Below are 19,278 nucleotides of genomic sequence, written 5' to 3'. Positions count from 1 at the left end.
TAACGCTAGCGACAATGTTCAATGTTATCTTTACCGAAATTGTGTGCGGTGCCTCTGTATGGTGCAACTACTTTGCTATTTACTTACCTTGTCCTGTCGCAATCCCCGATTTGGATGGTCCGAAGAGGATGAAGTCCGGCGCCATTCATGAAGATCGTGCGCCCGAGTTCCTACATCCATCACTTCTGTGCCGAGGTCCGCCGGAGTTCACCTGCTTCTTCCCGGTCCTTGTAAGTGCATGTCTTGCGTCACAATTGTAAATGTTAAATCTTGTGCGTTGTCCGCTGGGTTGTCCGACGACCCACCCCCCAATTTCTGTTGCATGCAAGCCGTCACCGATGTGCCAAAATCCAATTGTGTGTGACACAATCCCCGGCGCTACGCGACGCAAAGCGGAAATCGCCGGGAAACCCAACGAAAATGCGATCCTCGAACCCTTAGTCCCTCTAGGTACATGTTCAAGAGAGGCCTGGATGACTTCCTGGAGAGAAAAAATGTCACGGGTTATGGGGAAAAAACATTTGTTTAATTCTTAAAGGTTGGTATATTTCCCCATTGTATTGTTAACCCTGATCCATTTTATTAGCAGACTCAAAAGTTATCCCCACATACTCAGTCACTTTGGAGAAGTCGAGGCATCCAATACATTGCTATAACACTAAAATAATAGCTAAAAAGTGTATTTAAAATATTTTCCATTCCCTGATTTTTTTTTTTGTTTCCTCCAACACTGTTAGGAATCGGGGCATATTGTGGAAACATGTGTCAGTAATAGCTACATATGACGAGATTTTTTAATTAGTGCGCAGAACATATCACGTTTAAAGCCTGGCTTAATTACCAGATCTTGGCGCTTGTACCAATTGGGATGTTGTGCTTATTTCTGAGAAAACAAATGAATTTGAGCAATCTATTCTTAGAATCCAGGCTGGTTTCAGAATGAGGTTATACAATAGTATACAGGCCTAGTTAGTAATAAATGAAGCAATGAACTGGATGTATATGCGTGTGCGAGATATATATATATATATATATATATATATATATATATAGAGAGAGAGATAGATAGATAGATATAGATATATATAACACAAGATATTTATATCTTGATATAACTTAAGAGCTATTGTTATTATATCTCTGTTCTTTCTGTGCTTAGCCCAGTGGGTGGCCAGAATGAATCAGTGATTATGTAAAATAATTATGATAATAATAATTATTATATTATAATGTATTATTCATACAGGGTTAGATGCCATACACTGGAACCACCTAGTGGTCTCCTGAGCATATAAAGAATAGGGATTCAAAATTAACTCATTATTAAAAACACTAGAAACATTATTAAAAACATTCAGAACCAGCTTAATGGATTCTTGTTGCAGCTTGAAAACCCCACCCAGGACTGTTCTGCTTAAGACCTTGATAGACAGCTTGCTGTGGAGAGTTAGTCCCTTTGGATGAGTTGGATGTTCTGTGGAAATCCGAGTCATTACATCTTAGTTACATCTTACATCTGAGCAAGGGGTTGTCAGGTTTATTTTGAGTGATGGGCGATATATCCAGCAGCTGGGGCGGCTTCCAAGAACTCCATAAAAACTTACTTCTCACATGAGTCAGGTGTGGCTACACCAATCTCTAGCTACTTGTAGTGCTCTCTATGTTGCTTGTTGTGTATTCTGACTCTTATCTGACTATTCTTTTGCCTAACTATTCTGTAGCCAACTTGCTCTTAATAATAATTCCTTTATTTATATAGTGCACACAGATTATGCAGCACTGCACAGAGCTTCCTAGATCATTCCCATCCCCATGTGGGCTCACAATCTAATCAACCTACCAGTATGTTAGAGAGAACATACAAATCTGTTTATCTGTCTGTCTCTCTCTGTTTGTCATCTTTTCTGAGCACAGGATAGTCATCAAGTTGCGGATTGTGGTTAGGACCTGACAAGTAGGTAGGGACAGGCTTACCCGGAAAGCTCAACACCTGCACCTCTTTCTCTGCCTTGACAACTTTATATCAATCTGCTCAACTCCTCCTATTTTATAACATAATGCTTGAAGAGTCTATAGCGTTTTTCTAGTGACAGTGTCCCTTAAATTCTCTACTTTTGATTCTCCAAGCATTTGAGAGCAACTCTTAAATTTACTTCCTGTTAACATCTCATGTGACTAAATCAACAATAAAATCTGACTCAATAGTCCAGATATTTCCCTGAATGTAAACTTTGTAGATATGAGATGTCTCTAGTGGGAAAAGTGATTTTGTCTACTGAGCCTTATGAATAGAAAGAAATATAACCATGCAAATAGAATAAAAATTTTCTTCCTGCAACAAGTGACTCGATAAATGATTCATTAGTTTTTTATGAAATGAAATTGATGTTACTGTCCACACGACTTAGCTTTCATGAATAACAATTGGGCAGAGACGATGCCTGCATGTGAGGAAATTAAAACCACTTCCATTTATTCTGTTTGATAAGATTCCCCTTTGAACCCAGACTTATCCTCTGCACTCGCTAACCACAATAGCAATCATAGAATCAGACACAATGAGGTTACTGGTCGTAATGATGCAGAACCAGACTTAGCGTGTAGCATATATTTAATCGCCATCAGACGCTTGCTATGCTGCTACGCTATTCTTATGAAGTTATTTTCCTTCCACTTGACATATGGTCATTCATTACTGTGCAAAGTGTACAATGCAGAGAGAAAGTCATAAAATATAGTAGATGACACATAACAGACACCCTGCTCCTGACAGTGGATGGAATCCTCAGTAATTATCGTATAAAGGATTGCACTTAAAAGGCGTGTAGCTAAAAATATATATATATATATATTGCTCAGTTAAACCAGAAAGCAAAACATAGAATGTTTTAGCTATCTGTTTTAATTGTATTTCCTGGACAATATTATTGGGGTGCCATCATGCCGAAGCTCTGTTAACAATATTAAGTTTTATGATTTACAGCAACCCCATGGCCATAGGCAGCAATAATTTACAATTCAGGAACATTCTGTTGTACCCAGAACTCTTTAACTTCTGGCAGTGAACTTGAAGTAATAAAGTTATGTCTGGAGAAATCCAATATATCATCCATATCTGGAGCAGTAGAAAAGACATGGTAAGTCCATGTGCACGCCAACATACAAGCCACTCTGAATAGCAGTCCCCATGTTATGTACAAGATAGGTTCTGTAGGTTTGTTCTTAAGTTGAGTTTGTATGTAAGTCGGAACTGTATATTTATATATATATATATATATATATATATATATATATATATATATATATATATATATTATATATATATATTATATATATATATTGTAACCCCTGACAAAATTTTTTTGGGTTTCTGTGACAATTGGATTTTAAAAATGTTGGGTTGTTATAAGAACCAGTATTAACAATAAATCTTAATTACAGACACCTTTGATAACTGTTATAGACGTTTATTTTAGCCTAGGGCTAAAGTACAGTAAATTACCGATATACAGAGGTCCGTTTGTAACTAAGGGTCCTCTGTAAGTCGAGTGTTGTTAAGTAGGGGACCGTCTGTACTCACGGAATCATTCCACTCACTAAGCAAAGAGGTTCCACTAGCGTTTTGTGAGACTTCTAAATTAAAAATTAGGTGCATACATAGTGCAGATTACCTAAGGATATGTTCAAACAATTTTAAATTTATTAAAATGTACTCAGAAACAGAGTTTAAAAACAGGTCTTTAAGTGCCCAAGTGTCTCAGCCCGACCCATGGTTTCACCCATTACAGAATAAATTGAAGACTGAGAAGACTGTTGTGTTGTAAGTGTATACACTGTATGTATATGGTGTTTATGTGAGTGTATATGATGTGTTTATGCTGTATGTATGGGTATATTGTATGTTCTCTCCATGTTTGCTTGGGTTTCCTTTGGGTCCTTTGGTTTCCTCCCACACTCCAGAAACATACTGGTAGGTTGATTAGATTGTGAGCCCCGTGGGGACAGGGACTGATCTGGCAAGCTCTGTGTAGCACTGCGGAATCTTTGGGAACTATATAAATAAAGGAATTTTTTTATTCAATTATTATCTTGCTGATATAGTGTATGTACATGATTGCATGCTTCATTGCATTTTCTTGGGTGTATGCACATGATGTATATATACTGTATGGACATGTTTAGCGACTCACATATGAAAATTTGCCGGCTTCAGCGAGTGCAGGACATAAAAGGCCAAAGTCAGCCCACTCCCCGCCAGCTGCACCCTCCCCCCGAGTGACCACGTCCAAGCTTCACGCCCCTTCATGCACCCCTGGTGTGAGGGTGGTCGATTGGAGAAAATAATAGCAAGTGCTAGCTTGCAGTAATGAGGCTCAGAAGACCTCATAAGTATCCCCAAATGTCTATATACTATATGTATGTGTGTATATGATATTTATATGCTGTATGTGCTTACGCAAGATGTATAAATACTTTATGTATATGATGTCTACATACTGTATGTGCTTGTAGATGATCTCTATATACTGTATGTACAGTATGTGTGTATATGATGTCTACAAACTGTATGGGGGACATTTGCTAAGGACTGTGTGGCAGTTGTCTGTTGGACTTTGCACATTTTTTTGGTGCAAACTGCTTACACAGGTATTTAATGTGATACAATTCCCACCCCCTGCATTCACCAGAATCTTTTAAAAGGCTCCAGCCTCCTGCAGGTGTTGCGCCATGGGCAGTTCTATGTCACGCCCAGCCTGGCATAGTATTGTGCCTTAGCTTGCGCCAGGAACATAGAAGTGCGCGGTCACAGGGCCGAACAATTCTTTCTGACACCAGGCTGCACTCTGCTTCATGCCCCTTCATCCTCATTCGAGGTGGCATAAGGGAAAAAGCAGGTGTAATTTCTGGGTGTATGCCAGGAACAGGGTCTATTTCAGACATTGTATGCCAAGATACATGCCCTCATAATGTGTCTACTGAAACCTGGAGCCGGCCCTAAATGCAGTTTGTAATAATTTTAATATCTCTAGGCCAATGTGTGTACATGATGTTTATAGGGTTACTTTTATGTATGTACATGATGTTTATATACTCTATATGCAGGGGTGTAACTACAACGCTAACAGCCATAGCAGCTGCTATGGGGCCTGCAGTGTCAGGGCACCCCAGCCCACCTCACACACTAATGAATGGGGATTGTGCACCATTCCATACATATTATGCTGTACATTGTAAATAATATGTAAATAACAGTATGTAGCATGAATCGGCAGCTCATATTAGAAATGTCGGGGAGTGGAAGGGTACAGCAGGACGACAGGGATCTCTCATCTGTATTTCCTGCCATGTTCCTCTCCCATGTGGTTAGTAGCTACTGGGACAGATCTGTGTCAGTGTATAAATGTATATATCAGTGCATAAATGTGTCAGCATGAGTGTATAAATCTGTGTAGAGTGTATAAATACATGGTATACATATGTGTATAAATGTGCATAAAAGTATACAAATATGTTCTCAGTATCTCACATGGGGCATATTACAAAACATTTTATACTTTGTCAGAGGGAAAAACCCTTGTGAGTTGGCAATAAAATGTTATTACGTTATATTAAGAAAAAAGTTGTTCTAAAGAAGTTCTAAACGCTTTGCTAATGACAGCGTTAATGATGTAACGGATGAACGATGCCCAAGAAACTTGTAACTAGTTAAATACCTATTTGTGAATTTGATGGATAGTGAAATAAGTGTCTTATGAGAATAAATTGTGACGCCTTTTTATATCAGTTAGGCTCATTAATAGACAACCAGTTGTAGGAAAGGCTCAGTAATGAAAGAAATATCACTACTGCTATTTGGCTTGACAAAGATTTCTTTTAAAATAACCCGTGTCTTTATTGCTTGGAACAAGTTCCCACCCTTGTACAAACACCGTCCGAGATGTGTACACTTCCTCATGCATTATCCACATGGCATTATATCTGAAGTGTTTGCGGACTCTAAATTAAAGACAGTGGTACTGGCTTCAAACCAATTTCCTAATTCCTAATAGCGTTGGCTTAGTATGGTGTGTTTTTTTTTACAATTCTAGAAAATGTGTTATATCCAAATATGTTAATATCCAAATATAGGTTTTAAGTTTTAAACATTATATGTATGATGTGTAATCCAGTTTGGGTGTTGGTCAAGGGGAAAACAGGTGCCCAATTATGGTGGTGTCTTACAACCTTTAATAATGTTTGTGTTTCACTATTTGTCAGTAGCCATGAGGAAGGACACATTGTGCATTTGAAACGCGTTGGCATATTTAAAGCTGTTATAGTCTGGATATTGTCTATAAAGTGCTTTTTTAACCCTCTTTTATCACTGAGACTTAACTTTTATTATAGATTGTTAAAATGAATAAAGTGCTTTTTTCAGATGTGAGGAGAAAGAAGAATAGAGTATGCACAGCTAAGCTGACCCTGTGTGTCAACCAAGTAATTGGCCAACAGCTATAGGACACATAAAGCCTTAAAACCTTAAAAATTTGCAATACACATTATTACAAAACTTGTACAGGACTGCCTGTACTCTGGTTCTCTTTGTAATAATAATATTAATACAAAATGGAAAAAAAATATTATAAAAACATTAACAGCTGCTGTGAAGTCAATAGTTAATGATACCCCTTTCCCTTGTCAATGGATTTTTTAATTCTTATGCACCAAAAATGAAAAATTTAATAATCAGAATTGTTTATCGACAGTATCTGATATCTTCTTCACTTACTTCATGTACGTGTTGCCCCCCTTCCAGTTTGATCTTCTATTCTCTTTGAAATTCCTGATGAATTCCATCTTGCTAGCAAGATGTACAGGAGCTCACTGAGGTATGGGATTATAAGATTTATGTAGAGGGGGCTATTGTAGCACAGCACCTATATCCCCACCCAACAGCTTTGGGACAACTGCAAATTACATAAAGAAAGGGAAACTGCTGGAAGATAAAGGTTGTATCCTCCTGCACATACAATTGACTAAATCCACAATAATCCAAATTTTCCATCACTAATAAAAAGCTTCTACTGTTTTTTTGTCTAAAGCACCAACAGAGCCCTATGATCTTACTTCCTTTCCTAGTCTACTCCTGAGTACCGTGTAGGATTCAGTGGTCAGTGTAGTTCAGTATTACTCTCTTATAGTGTGCTATAAATGCCTAAAGACACTTTAGAGTTCAAATGTCAAAGCAAAAACACAGAATCATATTATTGTTGTAGAAGTAGAAGATAGTTTCGGTCTACAGAATTAAGATAGAGAGCCGTATTTATCGAAACTGCCTATGGAGTGTGCCAGATTAATCAAAAGTGGCGCACAGTCTTCATTAATCTGATGCACCCTGCACTGCTCTGTAAGTGTGCGCTGACTTTTTTTTGGTGCATCTTTAACATAGAGCTTGTGACCCCATTCTATTAAGTTGCTATAATAAATGTGGTTTGACTCAGCACCGGAATGCCCCTTTAGGTGCTGAATCTTGTGGCACATCAGGCACAGTGCAGCCGCAACATGATACTGGCACATACACTTTATAAATACATGTGCAAGCAGTTTGCACATTTTTCTCAGTGCAAAGTCAGACAAAAAACTGGCGCAAACTCTTTAATAAATGTAGCCAGGAGAATAGAAAAGCAAGTATGGTTCACAAGGAGGACCCCACTGAGCTCTGAATTTGCTGGACCACATGTAGAAATGTAGGAAGGAAAAGATTTAAATAAAGAACTGTCTGTACACTCTAGTTCTATATATGTGTATCTCTATTTTATTCTTGCTGTTTTTTACTCTCACAGTTTATTTCTTTTGTAGCCCAGAACTGTTAGTATAACTGTTTTGAGCGCAAAACAATGTACTCACATGAGTTTGATAATAGTTTTATATAAATAAAGCTTAATCGTGGTGTAAAGAAAACTTCTGAAATCACTAAAATACTATGTGGCACATTATTTAATCTGTTTAAAGCACAATAAAAAGGTTCTAAAACACCTTTCACCACATTTACCATGTTTTTTAGACACTGGCACCACAATAGGGGTATGGCATTAGTTAAAGAGTGTGGTCTAATCAGTGCTCAAAGTGTTCCATTAAGATCCAATGTACAAACTACATACAATTTTTCACCTTGAGTCTTCCTATTTTTAAGACACTTTTGAAGGAGCTTCCCCTTTTATATTAGCTATTTGCTTAAATATCACTGTAAAGATTTCTGCGGTGAGCTGAATATATCAGCATAACAATATCTCCTGCTGTAATGGTTGACAGTCCAAGCTCAGACAGCATTGCCTAGACTGGGTCCATTTGTAACCATAAAAGGATTAGGTCTCTAGAGGTTTTAACTCTCTGAATGTGAGGAATGTTTACATTTACGATGAACAGTAACAGAGATCTTGAGAATGATAAGCAATTGAAATGCAAAATTTATGAAATGTTTGGAAAAATGTTCAAAAATGGTACAATAGATGGTTTGGGGTTTGATTTATACTTTTGTGCTTTCTCTTTTGTGTGCCTGGTAAATGTAAGTACAAGTAGTATTCCTGCCTCATTGACCAAAAAGGTTAAAAAACATAGAAAAGCTAATATTTAACACAGTGTTCTACACTCACCGGCCACTTTATTAGGTACACCTATCCAACTGCTCGTTAACACTTAATTTCTAATCAGCCAATCACATAATGGCAACTCAGTGCATTTAGGCATGTAGACATGGTCAAGCCAATCTCCTGCAGTTTAAACCGAGCATCAGTATGGGGAAGAAAGGTGATTTGAGTGCCTTTGAACGTGGCATGGTTGTTGGTGCCAGAAGGGCTGGTCTGAGTATTTCAGAAACTGCTGATCTACTGGGATTTTCACGCACAACCATCTCTAGGGTTTACAGAGAATGGTCCGAAAAAGAAAAAACATCCAGTGAGCGGCAGTTCTGTGGGCGGAGGAGAATGGGCAGACTGGTTCGAGCTGATAGAAAGGCAACAGTGACTCAAATCGCCACCCGTTACAACCAAGGTAGGCAGAAGAGCATCTCTGAATGCGCAGTATGTCGAACTTTGAGGCAGACGGGCTACAGCAGCAGAAGACCACACCGGGTGCCACTCCTTTCAGCTAAGAACAGGAAACTGAGGCTACAATTTGCACAAGCTCATCGAAATTGGACAGTAGATGACCACAATGTACCCAACATCTGATGGCTACTTTCAGCAGGATAATGCGCCATGTCATAAAGCTGGAATCATCTCAGACTGGTTTCTTGAACATGATAATGAGTTCACTGTACTCAAATGGCCTCAACAGTCACCAGATCTCAATCCAATAGAGCATCTTTGGGATGTGGTGGAACGGGAGATTCGCATCATGGATGTGCAGCCGACAAATCTGCGGCAACTGTGTGATGCCATGATGTCAATATGGACCAAAATCTCTGAGGAATGCTTCCAGCACCTTGTTGAATCTATGCCACGAAGAATTGAGGCAGTTCTGAAGGCAAAAGGGGGTCCAACCCGTTACTAGCATGGTGTACCTAATAGAGTGGCCGGTGAGTGTAGATAATCAATGGTCTGCACTAGTTTTGTCCAAAAACTTTTGCTAATGGGTAAACAGCAAAGATGTAGATGCTGGATGAAAAAAAACGTACCAAGTAGATTCTTAAAATTTATTGACAAAAATCATGAAAGATCTGAGTTACTTTGATCTCACATGAACAGTCATGGCATACATGGTAAAGAGGTGGCACCAGAAGGCACTGCTATAAAAGGCAAGCTAGTGGAGGAGGCACTATGATGCTTCGGGGCAATGTTCTGCTGGGAACAACTTAAAAAGGAACTTGCCAGGGTGGTTTGGACATTAAGCAACCACAGATCTACATGGACAGATGCTTTTGTGTCCCTAATTTTCCCATATAATTTCTGTCAGGACCTGGAGTGATACTTCTTCTCAGTTATTGCGTGAAGTCTGTGTAGTACAATCCAGCTGCATGTGAAATTAAACCAAAGGATTTTTATCCCAGCATCAAGTAGGACAGACACTGAGAACACTAGAAATTAGTCTGATGCGCCTTACTGGGCTCCTTCAGGGTTTGTTTTTTTCAATATCACACACAGACTTGTAGTTGCATAAGTGTCCAAAATCATGCTGACAGATTCTCTTTAAGTCCCAACATCTGTCTAAACATTATTACAGACCTCAAACTATTCAAGGTAACAGTTGAGGGTTCATGGTAGCTGTATCCTCTTTCAGCAGAATCAAACAAAAATGTTTCAAAATGTTTTATACCCCCCATATCTACTATCTAATGTCTTGAAACTAGGAGCCACAGGGCACCTTCCAAGGTCTCATATCAATGGATCAGGCCTGTTTTAGTTATTAACACAATCTTAGTGTCACAGAACTGTTGGAAATCAGTAGGGATCCCAGCAGCGGGATACACTGGCCCACATTTATCAAAACTGGCGCACAGTCTTCATGAATGTGGCACCCTCTGAACTGTTCTGGAAGTGTGCACCATTTTTTTTTTGGTTCACTTTGTTCATGTTGTAGTATTGTGTCACAGACACAATTGTGGCAAACGTAAGTAATAAATGTGGCACAAACTCTGACTAAGCAATAACGCGCCCCTTTCGGTGACATTTTTTCTGTCACAGTGCCGCTGTAACACAAAACTGGTGCAGACACTTTATAAATTTGTGTGCAGGCAGTTTGCATGTTCTTTTCAGTGCAAAGTCACACAGAAAACTGGTGCAAATGCTTTAAAAAATATGGGCCAATGTGATTAGGTTATTTAGGCAATGATTTTTAGCAAAAGCAGTTCAAATACTGTAACTAGAGGCCAATACCTTTATAATTGTTTTATTTGTGCATTCGGAAAACAAGAAGGAGCAGCTGCAAGTCCATAGTAGGCTTTGAAAAGTGTTTTATCCAACTGCACATTGTACCAGATCGGAGACGTATTTGTTACGTTTCTGTTTATATGTTTTTTAATGGTTTCCGCTTTATTGTTATTGTCTTGCTTGCTCTTGAGTCATTTCACAAGCTTATTAACCTAATATAGCCAGCCACAAGTAACAGGCACAACGAAAGGTGACATTGTGTTAAAACACATTGAAAGCCTCTTCGGTACAGATACAATTATTGCTAGCAGTTTAACTAATTGAACTGCAAACTGCTCATTAGCATTCCTCCCAGCCTGGTAAGTGCGGCTTCCTCTACTGGTAGCATCATGTGATGGCTCTGAGAAGAAGCACGTTCTCAAATTAGTATTGACTAAAATACAAATGAACTAATCAGGCCTATGGCCGATTCCCCACCTCCCCCTGCAGAATAACAAAGAAAAAAAAGAGTAATTGCAGATATAAAGTATACCCAGACCAAGTGTACATGACATTATATATAAATATTATTCTTTATTGATAATGCATGGCTCCTCATCAGCAATGATTTATAGTGACAACTATGTAAGTGTTACGATCAGGTTTGCTTTCAGGTAACGTATGTGTGCTTCTAGGTAGCAAAGGTTAAGTAGGATGCTTTATCCATGCGTCCAACGCACAAGCCAGAGAGGCCAAGCAGTTGCAATGAGGCCCTTAGAGAGAAGGAGTAGTTAGCCTAATACCTTACACAACTGCATGGTGGGTAATGGTATTATTAGGTATTAAAAGGGGTGCAAAATCAATGAGTGAGGAGCTCTGAAAAATAATATTATTCCATAAATCACCATAGATAGACTAGGTTCACATCTGTGTTAAGGTTTCCATTACCTAATTTAAAACAAAAAAGAAAACAATGCAAAACATTACAAAATTGCAATGTAGTATTTTTTTTTACTAAAAATGAAAAAGGTGAGGTGACCTGGCTGTTCAGAAAATATTTTTTCTGGAAATTGGTCATTTCATGCCACTTATCTAAGGACATCTAGAGAAAGGAAGTGTCATACTCATTAGTCTAAACTAACTAAACATAGTTAGAGAATTAAGTGTAAAATAATAAGTTAGCGGTAAAGCAGGTTTAACCAATTAACATGTAGCATTAAGGCTCTTTTGCATTGTTGCTGTTGTTTTTTTTGCGTCCGTGGTTCAGTGATTTCCATGGATGCCTCACTGAGCCATTGATTTCTATGCGTGTTTTCACATTGGCTTGTATTTTCACTGATCCGTTGTCCGTGGAAGAAATTATGAAACATGTCCTATCACTGATGCAGATCATGGTAGGCAATAGAAGTCTATTAGTCCGGAAAAAAATTAATGAAACATCCGTTTTTTTTCACTGATGAGGATGTTAAACCTTAATTTTTTTTTTTTTTTCGACACAGAGACAAAAATCGGATGCAGCGCGGAGAAAAAAAACGAAGAAAAACAGAGACACAATGTGACAGAGCCCTTAGAACAGAGAAGGCAAAAATTGATTCAACTTATCTGGCTCCATAAGGAACTGATGACAGATCAAATTGCATTACTTAAAAGTGTTGTCCAATTTCAACAAATAGATGATATTGTTTGTACAATGAAAACATACACTATTTTCCAATATACTTTCTATATGAGTCCCTTATGGTTTTTTAGATCTCTGCTTGCTGTCATTCAACATGAAGCTTCATTATGTACTTCCTGTGGATAACATCCGGTCATGTGATGTCACACAGGTGTGCGGCTCATTATCTAACGAACTGTGCACCTGTGTGACATCAAATTAGACTACAGATTTCTATCAGGAAGTAAACAATGAAGCTTCCTATAGAAAGTCAGCAAGCAGAGATCTAGAAAAATGTGAATAATTGATACAGTATTGAGTATATTGTATTGTATATTGTATATCTTTTCATGATATAAAGAATTACCTTTATTTGCTGAAGCTAGACAGACATAAAATGAAACATTACACAGACTCGATAACCTAATGTCCTGCCATCCAACAAGCAAATGCTCTTTAGTCAGCTGACTGCACCTTATATCACGTTATAAATGATCCGTTGTCAGCAGTTTTTCCCCCTGTGTAATAAGGGCGTGTGCTGCCAACAATAATGGAAACGAATGGTCGCATGAGCAATCCTAGCTTGTAAATGTACGTTCTGGAAACAGTTCACCCCATCAATTACCCAGTGTACAAGGTCTCTAAACAAGACCTACTCGGCCTGCTACATGGATGATCAAGCTTCTTATAGGCAATTAAACTGCCCCTGTAAACTGGTAAACTTTATTTTACACTATCATTTGTTGCTATAACTGCTGCTTTTGGAGCATAGACATCCCCTTTAATATGCAAATCACAATGCCTTATCAGTATGGCATATTAGTATAATCATTGTCAATACTTACTACTACTACTACAACTACAGGAAGTACAAGATAGGTTCCATGGGTTTGTACTTAAGTTGAATTTGTTTGTAAGTTGGAACTGTATATTTTATAATTGTAGCTCCAGACAAAAATTTTTTTGTCCCAGTGACAATTGGATTTTAAAATTTTTTTGCTGTAATTGGACCAAGGATTATCAATAAAACTTCATTACAGACACCTTACAGCTGATCATTGCAGCCTGGGATTATAGTAAAGCATTCAGAAAGCTTCACCAGAGGTCACAGTGGGCAGAGGGGTCCGTCTGTAACTACGGGTCGTCTGTAAGTCAGGTGTCCTTAAGTAGGGGGCTGCCTGTATTAATTATTATTATTACTAATATTTTTTATTATTTTTATTTTCCTTCACTCCTTCATTTAAAAAATCTTTAGCTACTAATATCATTTTGTGATATCATGTAATATTTTATATGTACGTTTATATATTAAAACATATTGAATGATCTGTAGGCCCCTGGCATAAGGTTTTGATCTTCCTTTTATAACCTTTAACAGTAATGAATATTTTCTCTTAAATCAAAGCATCTTCTCTTCTAATGAACAGTCTCCGACTTAATGACATCCGACTTACAGACGACTTCTAGTTGCAGACGGAGCTCTCTGCCCCCTGTGACCTATGGTGAAGCTCTCTGGATGTTACTTTAGTCCCAGGCTGCAATGATCAGCTGTAAGGTGTCTGTTATGAAGCTTTATTGATCATCCTTGTTCCAATGACAGCACAAAAATTTTAAAATTCAATTGTCAAAGGGACATTTTTTTTTTCTAGAGCTACATTAAAAATATACCTGTACTGACTTACAAACAAACTCTATATCAGAACAAACCGAAATAATCTATTTTGTATGTAACCAGGGGACTGCCTGCATGTGAATAATGTATTGTACTAAAGAGACAACCACTCTGCCATATGTAAGCTTTGGCTGTAACAAGTCCCTCTGTACAGTAACATAAAGCTATGCATGATAGTGGCCAACCATGCAGCTGCGCTGGAGTCTTGGAAAGATGAGGTTTGTCTGAAGCGATATCACTGGAAGCTGCAGAACAGCACTTCTGCACCCTTTCAAGATACACCCCTGATTATATGAACTGCTTAGCAATTGCATTAGGTATGGATGGGAGAAAACGAACACCAGCCCCTTTCATATGTATATTTGTACCCTTTAAGTTCACTGAATATTATATGTGTAACGTAAACTAAATTAATAGTGCATATGATTGCTTGGAAATACAATTTATCTATAACTAAAGGTTGGAACCTCATGTATTTACTAAACCTTATTCTAATGACCAGTTGAATGGGCCCTAGTACATATTTCGCTTAGAGGAGCCTATAAGCTTGGCCTTTAGTAGAGTATAGTATGAAATAGATAGATAGATATTACACGACAAAGATACTGTATATAATAACCATGCCTATCATAGTCAATCCCCATTTATGCCCGCATTTTGGGCCTGCAAGCATAAGAAATGAAAGTCTGTACTGTATTCAGCTGTACAACTGGTTATTAATTGGTGCACTATATAAAGGGATCCAATTCCAAATGTAATAGCAAAGAAATGAATCTAGGTGCACCCGTTATGATGCTGAAAGCTTTGGAAATCTTTATTTCAAATCTTTTATTAAAATATTTAAAGCAAAAGGTTTGGGCCTTTAGGAGCCTTTGTCAAACGCTGATGGTATTACATGGTAATTGGATGGTATTGCATGGTATAGCATTCTGTACAATTGGAATGAAAGTGGTAAAAAAGTCCTATGTCAGCAGAGCATATACAAAATTGCTTTAACGTATTGTAACGTTAACAATTTAACACATATTGGCCCTTACAGGGTCCTTTTTCTGTGACACAGATTAATAATATATACAGTATAATATGCAGGTGATACACAGTGTTTCAGATATATAGAAATATAGATAGATAACATATACTATACCAGATAGAGAGATAGATAGATACTGTAGGTGGTATACAGGAAGATAAATGATAGGTAATAGATAGTGTAGATAATATATAGATGGATAGATGATAGATACAGCAGATGACAGATGGTTAGAAAATAGATCCTTTAGATTCAAGATAGATGGATAGATAATAGATACATACAGTAGATATATAGATCATTTTCTAAACCTGTTCCACAAACTATTTCAATTAAAGAGCTCCCTTCTCATTCATTAGAGCTGCATGTTTGCGAGTCAAATACTATTGATCCGGAGTATATAGTTATATAGAGTATATATGTGCCTTCATATATAATTAAATCATCCTAGCAGGACACCATATGACAGCCTTGTTCTAAAGAATAGCAGCCCAGTATAAGCTTTACCATCATTTCTATGTGACATTTTAAAATCTAGGGCACATAGAAGAATGAATTCTCATTACTATTGTGTCTGATGTAAATGTCCAGGGAGGATGCGGTAATCAATTATATCAACCACACAATGTATTAGCAATTCACTGGAGAGAACCTGATAGGACCACAGCAAATTACAATAAAGAGGGCACTTAATTTCTGCAACTAGCAGACAGCTCTCACAGATAGTAGACGCTAGATCTGGTATACAAAGGTTTGGTTTTTCAATTGTTTAATAGTCTAGTATAATATTTTACAGTATAGAAAGAGTCAGAATGGGATATTGGCTTTATACCATGTACTTTTGCCATGGTAGTTACGTTATATATAGATACATAGATAGACAGATTATTTCCTGGATATACAGTTTACTTATAAAAATCCTAAAAGATTAATATATCCTATCTCCAAAAGTGGAAAAAATATGTGATTGCCATGTAGTAATGTGATTGCGTCTGGCACATAATTGTCAGTCTGTTGATAGGACGGTGAATACTAGATGCAGCAATATTTACATAGAACAACAACAAAGCTGCAATATAGAGAAGGAAGCAGGGTTGGTATACGGGGTTGGGGGGCGCAGGGTCCTAAACACTGATGACAGAGGGGTATCAGGGCCTAACCATCACAGATGATGAATCAGACCCTCCTGTATCATGACGTGATGCATTCATATCCTCTGGGATATGAGACGAGAGGATTGGCCTCTCCTATTTGTGGTGGTCTTTCTGTAAGCACCTTAGACATGCAGAACAATTCCAGAACTACCCTTCCATTACCTGAGCTGGATCCTATCCAGGCCCAATGCATCTAATCATAAGATCTGGGATCCATGATGTAAATAGAGAACCTACATTTCAGAATAGCACAATACACACAGCAAAGTTTAATCAATCACATTTTATGACGCTTTATGAATAATGGTAATATCAAAAATGTGTTTAAAAATGATGAAATAGTGATTTATGATATTCCTTAAATATTTTCTTTGCCCTGCCAGGTGTAAAGCGCATTGATACATAGAGAGGGGCTGTTATTTTGTCAGTGCCTGTCACCAAATAGGTTCCTATTCAAGGCTCAATGTCCATTGCTATTAATGAAAACCCATTTCTTGCACTGACTTCTATAATGTAGGATGAACATTATGATTTCCAAGCAATAATAGCTGACCCAAGTTGTGAATAGAGGCTCCCAGCAGCAGGATACCCATTGTATGATGGGGGCCTCCAAAATACTGTAGTTCAAACCAGAGAGCTCCTTCAAATGCAGTATATATATATATATACGATATAGACGCTTAATAAAAATAATAATAAAACACAAGGCCTTAGCTATACTAGCTCATGGTATTAGGTTCTTGATAATAGCTGCCATAAAATAGTATAAATAGTGAATGACATAACCTTCGCAACATATATAATTTGATGATTAAAATAAGGTCAATTATAAATATCCCAGCAGATACCAATAGTCATGTAAACAGTGGTTGATATTGTGTAACATCAATAAACTGGTTCAGAAAGATCTGCACTAGTGTATGTTGTGTCTGTGTGCAGCATGTGGATATGAGATGTTTGGAGGCAATGTGCTAAACCTGTAATATGGCTACATCCAAGGAACGCTTCAGAAAGGGATGTGACCATTGCAGTCCTAGTTGCTGAACCAAGGCTTTATACCTGTTGCAAATATTTAGGTGTATATTAAACCATCAAATATTCAACCATCACAAAATGCAATAGATAATACTGTTACCCTAAATCTGCTCCCAGCACTATATGCCCGCCTTCTATTATGACAGCAGGCGGTCTCAGCAACCATGCAAGGATTAAAGGGTCACCTATGAAATCATTCAATAGGCAGTCAACATAATGAGCTAATAATAAAAAGATGAGCTACTTCAACTGAAAGCCAGCTATTTAAGAAGAGTCATATAGCTACTACCACCGCAAAAGCTCGCAATCAGATCCTACTCAACATACAGGACACTATGCAGATCATAACAACCGAGCAGCAGAAAATCCTCCAAAAATGTGCGCTTGTAAACACAAGCTGTCACTTAACGTATATCGTTGTGGCTGTGTGTTGTATCATGCAGCCAGTAAGTATGAATATATACAGCAGCGTCATATAAGTGGATTCTGTGCCATAAACCTGACATTAAGGAGGTCAAGGATCACGCTAGAACAATTGACAGGTTTAGAAACAGTAGGCAAAACAGAATTTCCAGCCTAGAAAAAACTAGGTCACACAAAACCTAAAGTAATATTTCAAGATTCCGCCAATGCAGAGGATATAATTCCATGAATCACTGTGTGGATTAAACATCAGGTTCCTTTAATTGCCTTAACTCCGGCTTTTCCTTTCTGGAGGGTATTAATACTTAAGCTGATGTCGAGAACACCACGGTTTATGGTGCATCATGTCTGGGTTGAAGATAGTGATAGTCAATCTGAAATATTTAGATGTAGAATTTCTAAATATTATTGTATAACAATTTGCCAAGACATAAATAATGGATAAAACACGCTTAATTTAACCTGTGTCGGCTTGGCAGTGCTTAGATTGTCTGCTCGAGGCCCCCTTACAACAGAGAACAATAGATATGAATGGTATGGACTTACCTAGGCTGACACTTATGGTCTACATTATCGGAGATCTCCTTGTGTACGCTGCATCCACTTCTGTAATACATCCTCTTATCAACCTAAGAAGAAGCCCAGTAAGTCCAATGAGTCACACATATTCCTATTCTCACCCAAACTTCCTCATAGTAGTAGAAAAGGTATAGTAATAAATGAACACCATAGGTAATATGGACAAGACTTTCTTCTTAGATCTTCTCTACAGCGACCCAAGGAACCAGTAACCTCTTTTCCATTTGGAGATTATATACAGCAGCAACATCATGGTTTCTTTGATTCAATAGAAACCTGAAGATCAAAGCATCTTCCACTGGAAAAACAGGGGAGAGTTTAGCATACCCCTACCATAACTCATTGTTGTATTGCACATTGCCATAAATGGTCTCCTCCATCATCATTTTCCATAGAGATGAGAAGATGCCTCCTGGAAAGGGCTACCTTTGGGTGAAGACTGTGGATGCTATTGTATGATGCTTGTATGTGTGTGTGTGTTTCAAGAAGCAGAAGCAGCAGTCAGTGAAATGCACGCACCTCCCTCTATCCTCTCCCTCCCACCCTATCTTTCCCTGTGTCAGCCTCTGCCTAACACCTTGCACACATACACACGCAACAAATGCAGATGCACACGCAGGAGGATCCTGTACCCACACCCCTGTTCTGCTGCTTCATCTCCTGGAAGGATGACCCAAAAACAAGCAAAATACTTGTCCTAGTCATCTCAGTCTCTTCTCTTTCCCTGTATAATATTTGCCAAATGAAATACGTAGCAGTGCTGAATACGCCAGGGCAGTACAGCTGAGTTATTTAGTATTCAACTAATTTTGAGTGATATTAAAATCATTATCCTTATTATTTATTGAAATGATCAATTTTTTCGTAAAATGTTGACCATATTTTCTTAAAATGTATTATTT

At 37.9% G+C, this 19,278-nt stretch overlaps 1 protein-coding gene across 1 annotated transcript in view; it reads right to left on the bottom strand.

Moving 5' to 3' along the window:
• TRPC5 (transient receptor potential cation channel subfamily C member 5) overlaps positions 1 to 18,885 on the bottom strand; it is a 237,064-nt gene extending 218,179 nt beyond the window's left edge. The window contains exon 1 of the mRNA XM_072125474.1: positions 18,344 to 18,885. The gene's annotated coding sequence lies outside the window, so the exon portion shown is untranslated. The remainder of the gene's footprint in view (positions 1 to 18,343) is intronic.
• Positions 18,886 to 19,278: the final 393 nt, after the last annotated feature.

Source organism: Engystomops pustulosus, chromosome 9 (genome assembly GCF_040894005.1).
Source record: "Engystomops pustulosus chromosome 9, aEngPut4.maternal, whole genome shotgun sequence".
In the NCBI taxonomy this organism is placed as follows: domain Eukaryota; kingdom Metazoa; phylum Chordata; class Amphibia; order Anura; family Leptodactylidae; genus Engystomops; species Engystomops pustulosus.
Note: the sequence above shows the minus strand (reverse complement) of the source record. Positions and strands in the feature narration are given on the sequence as shown.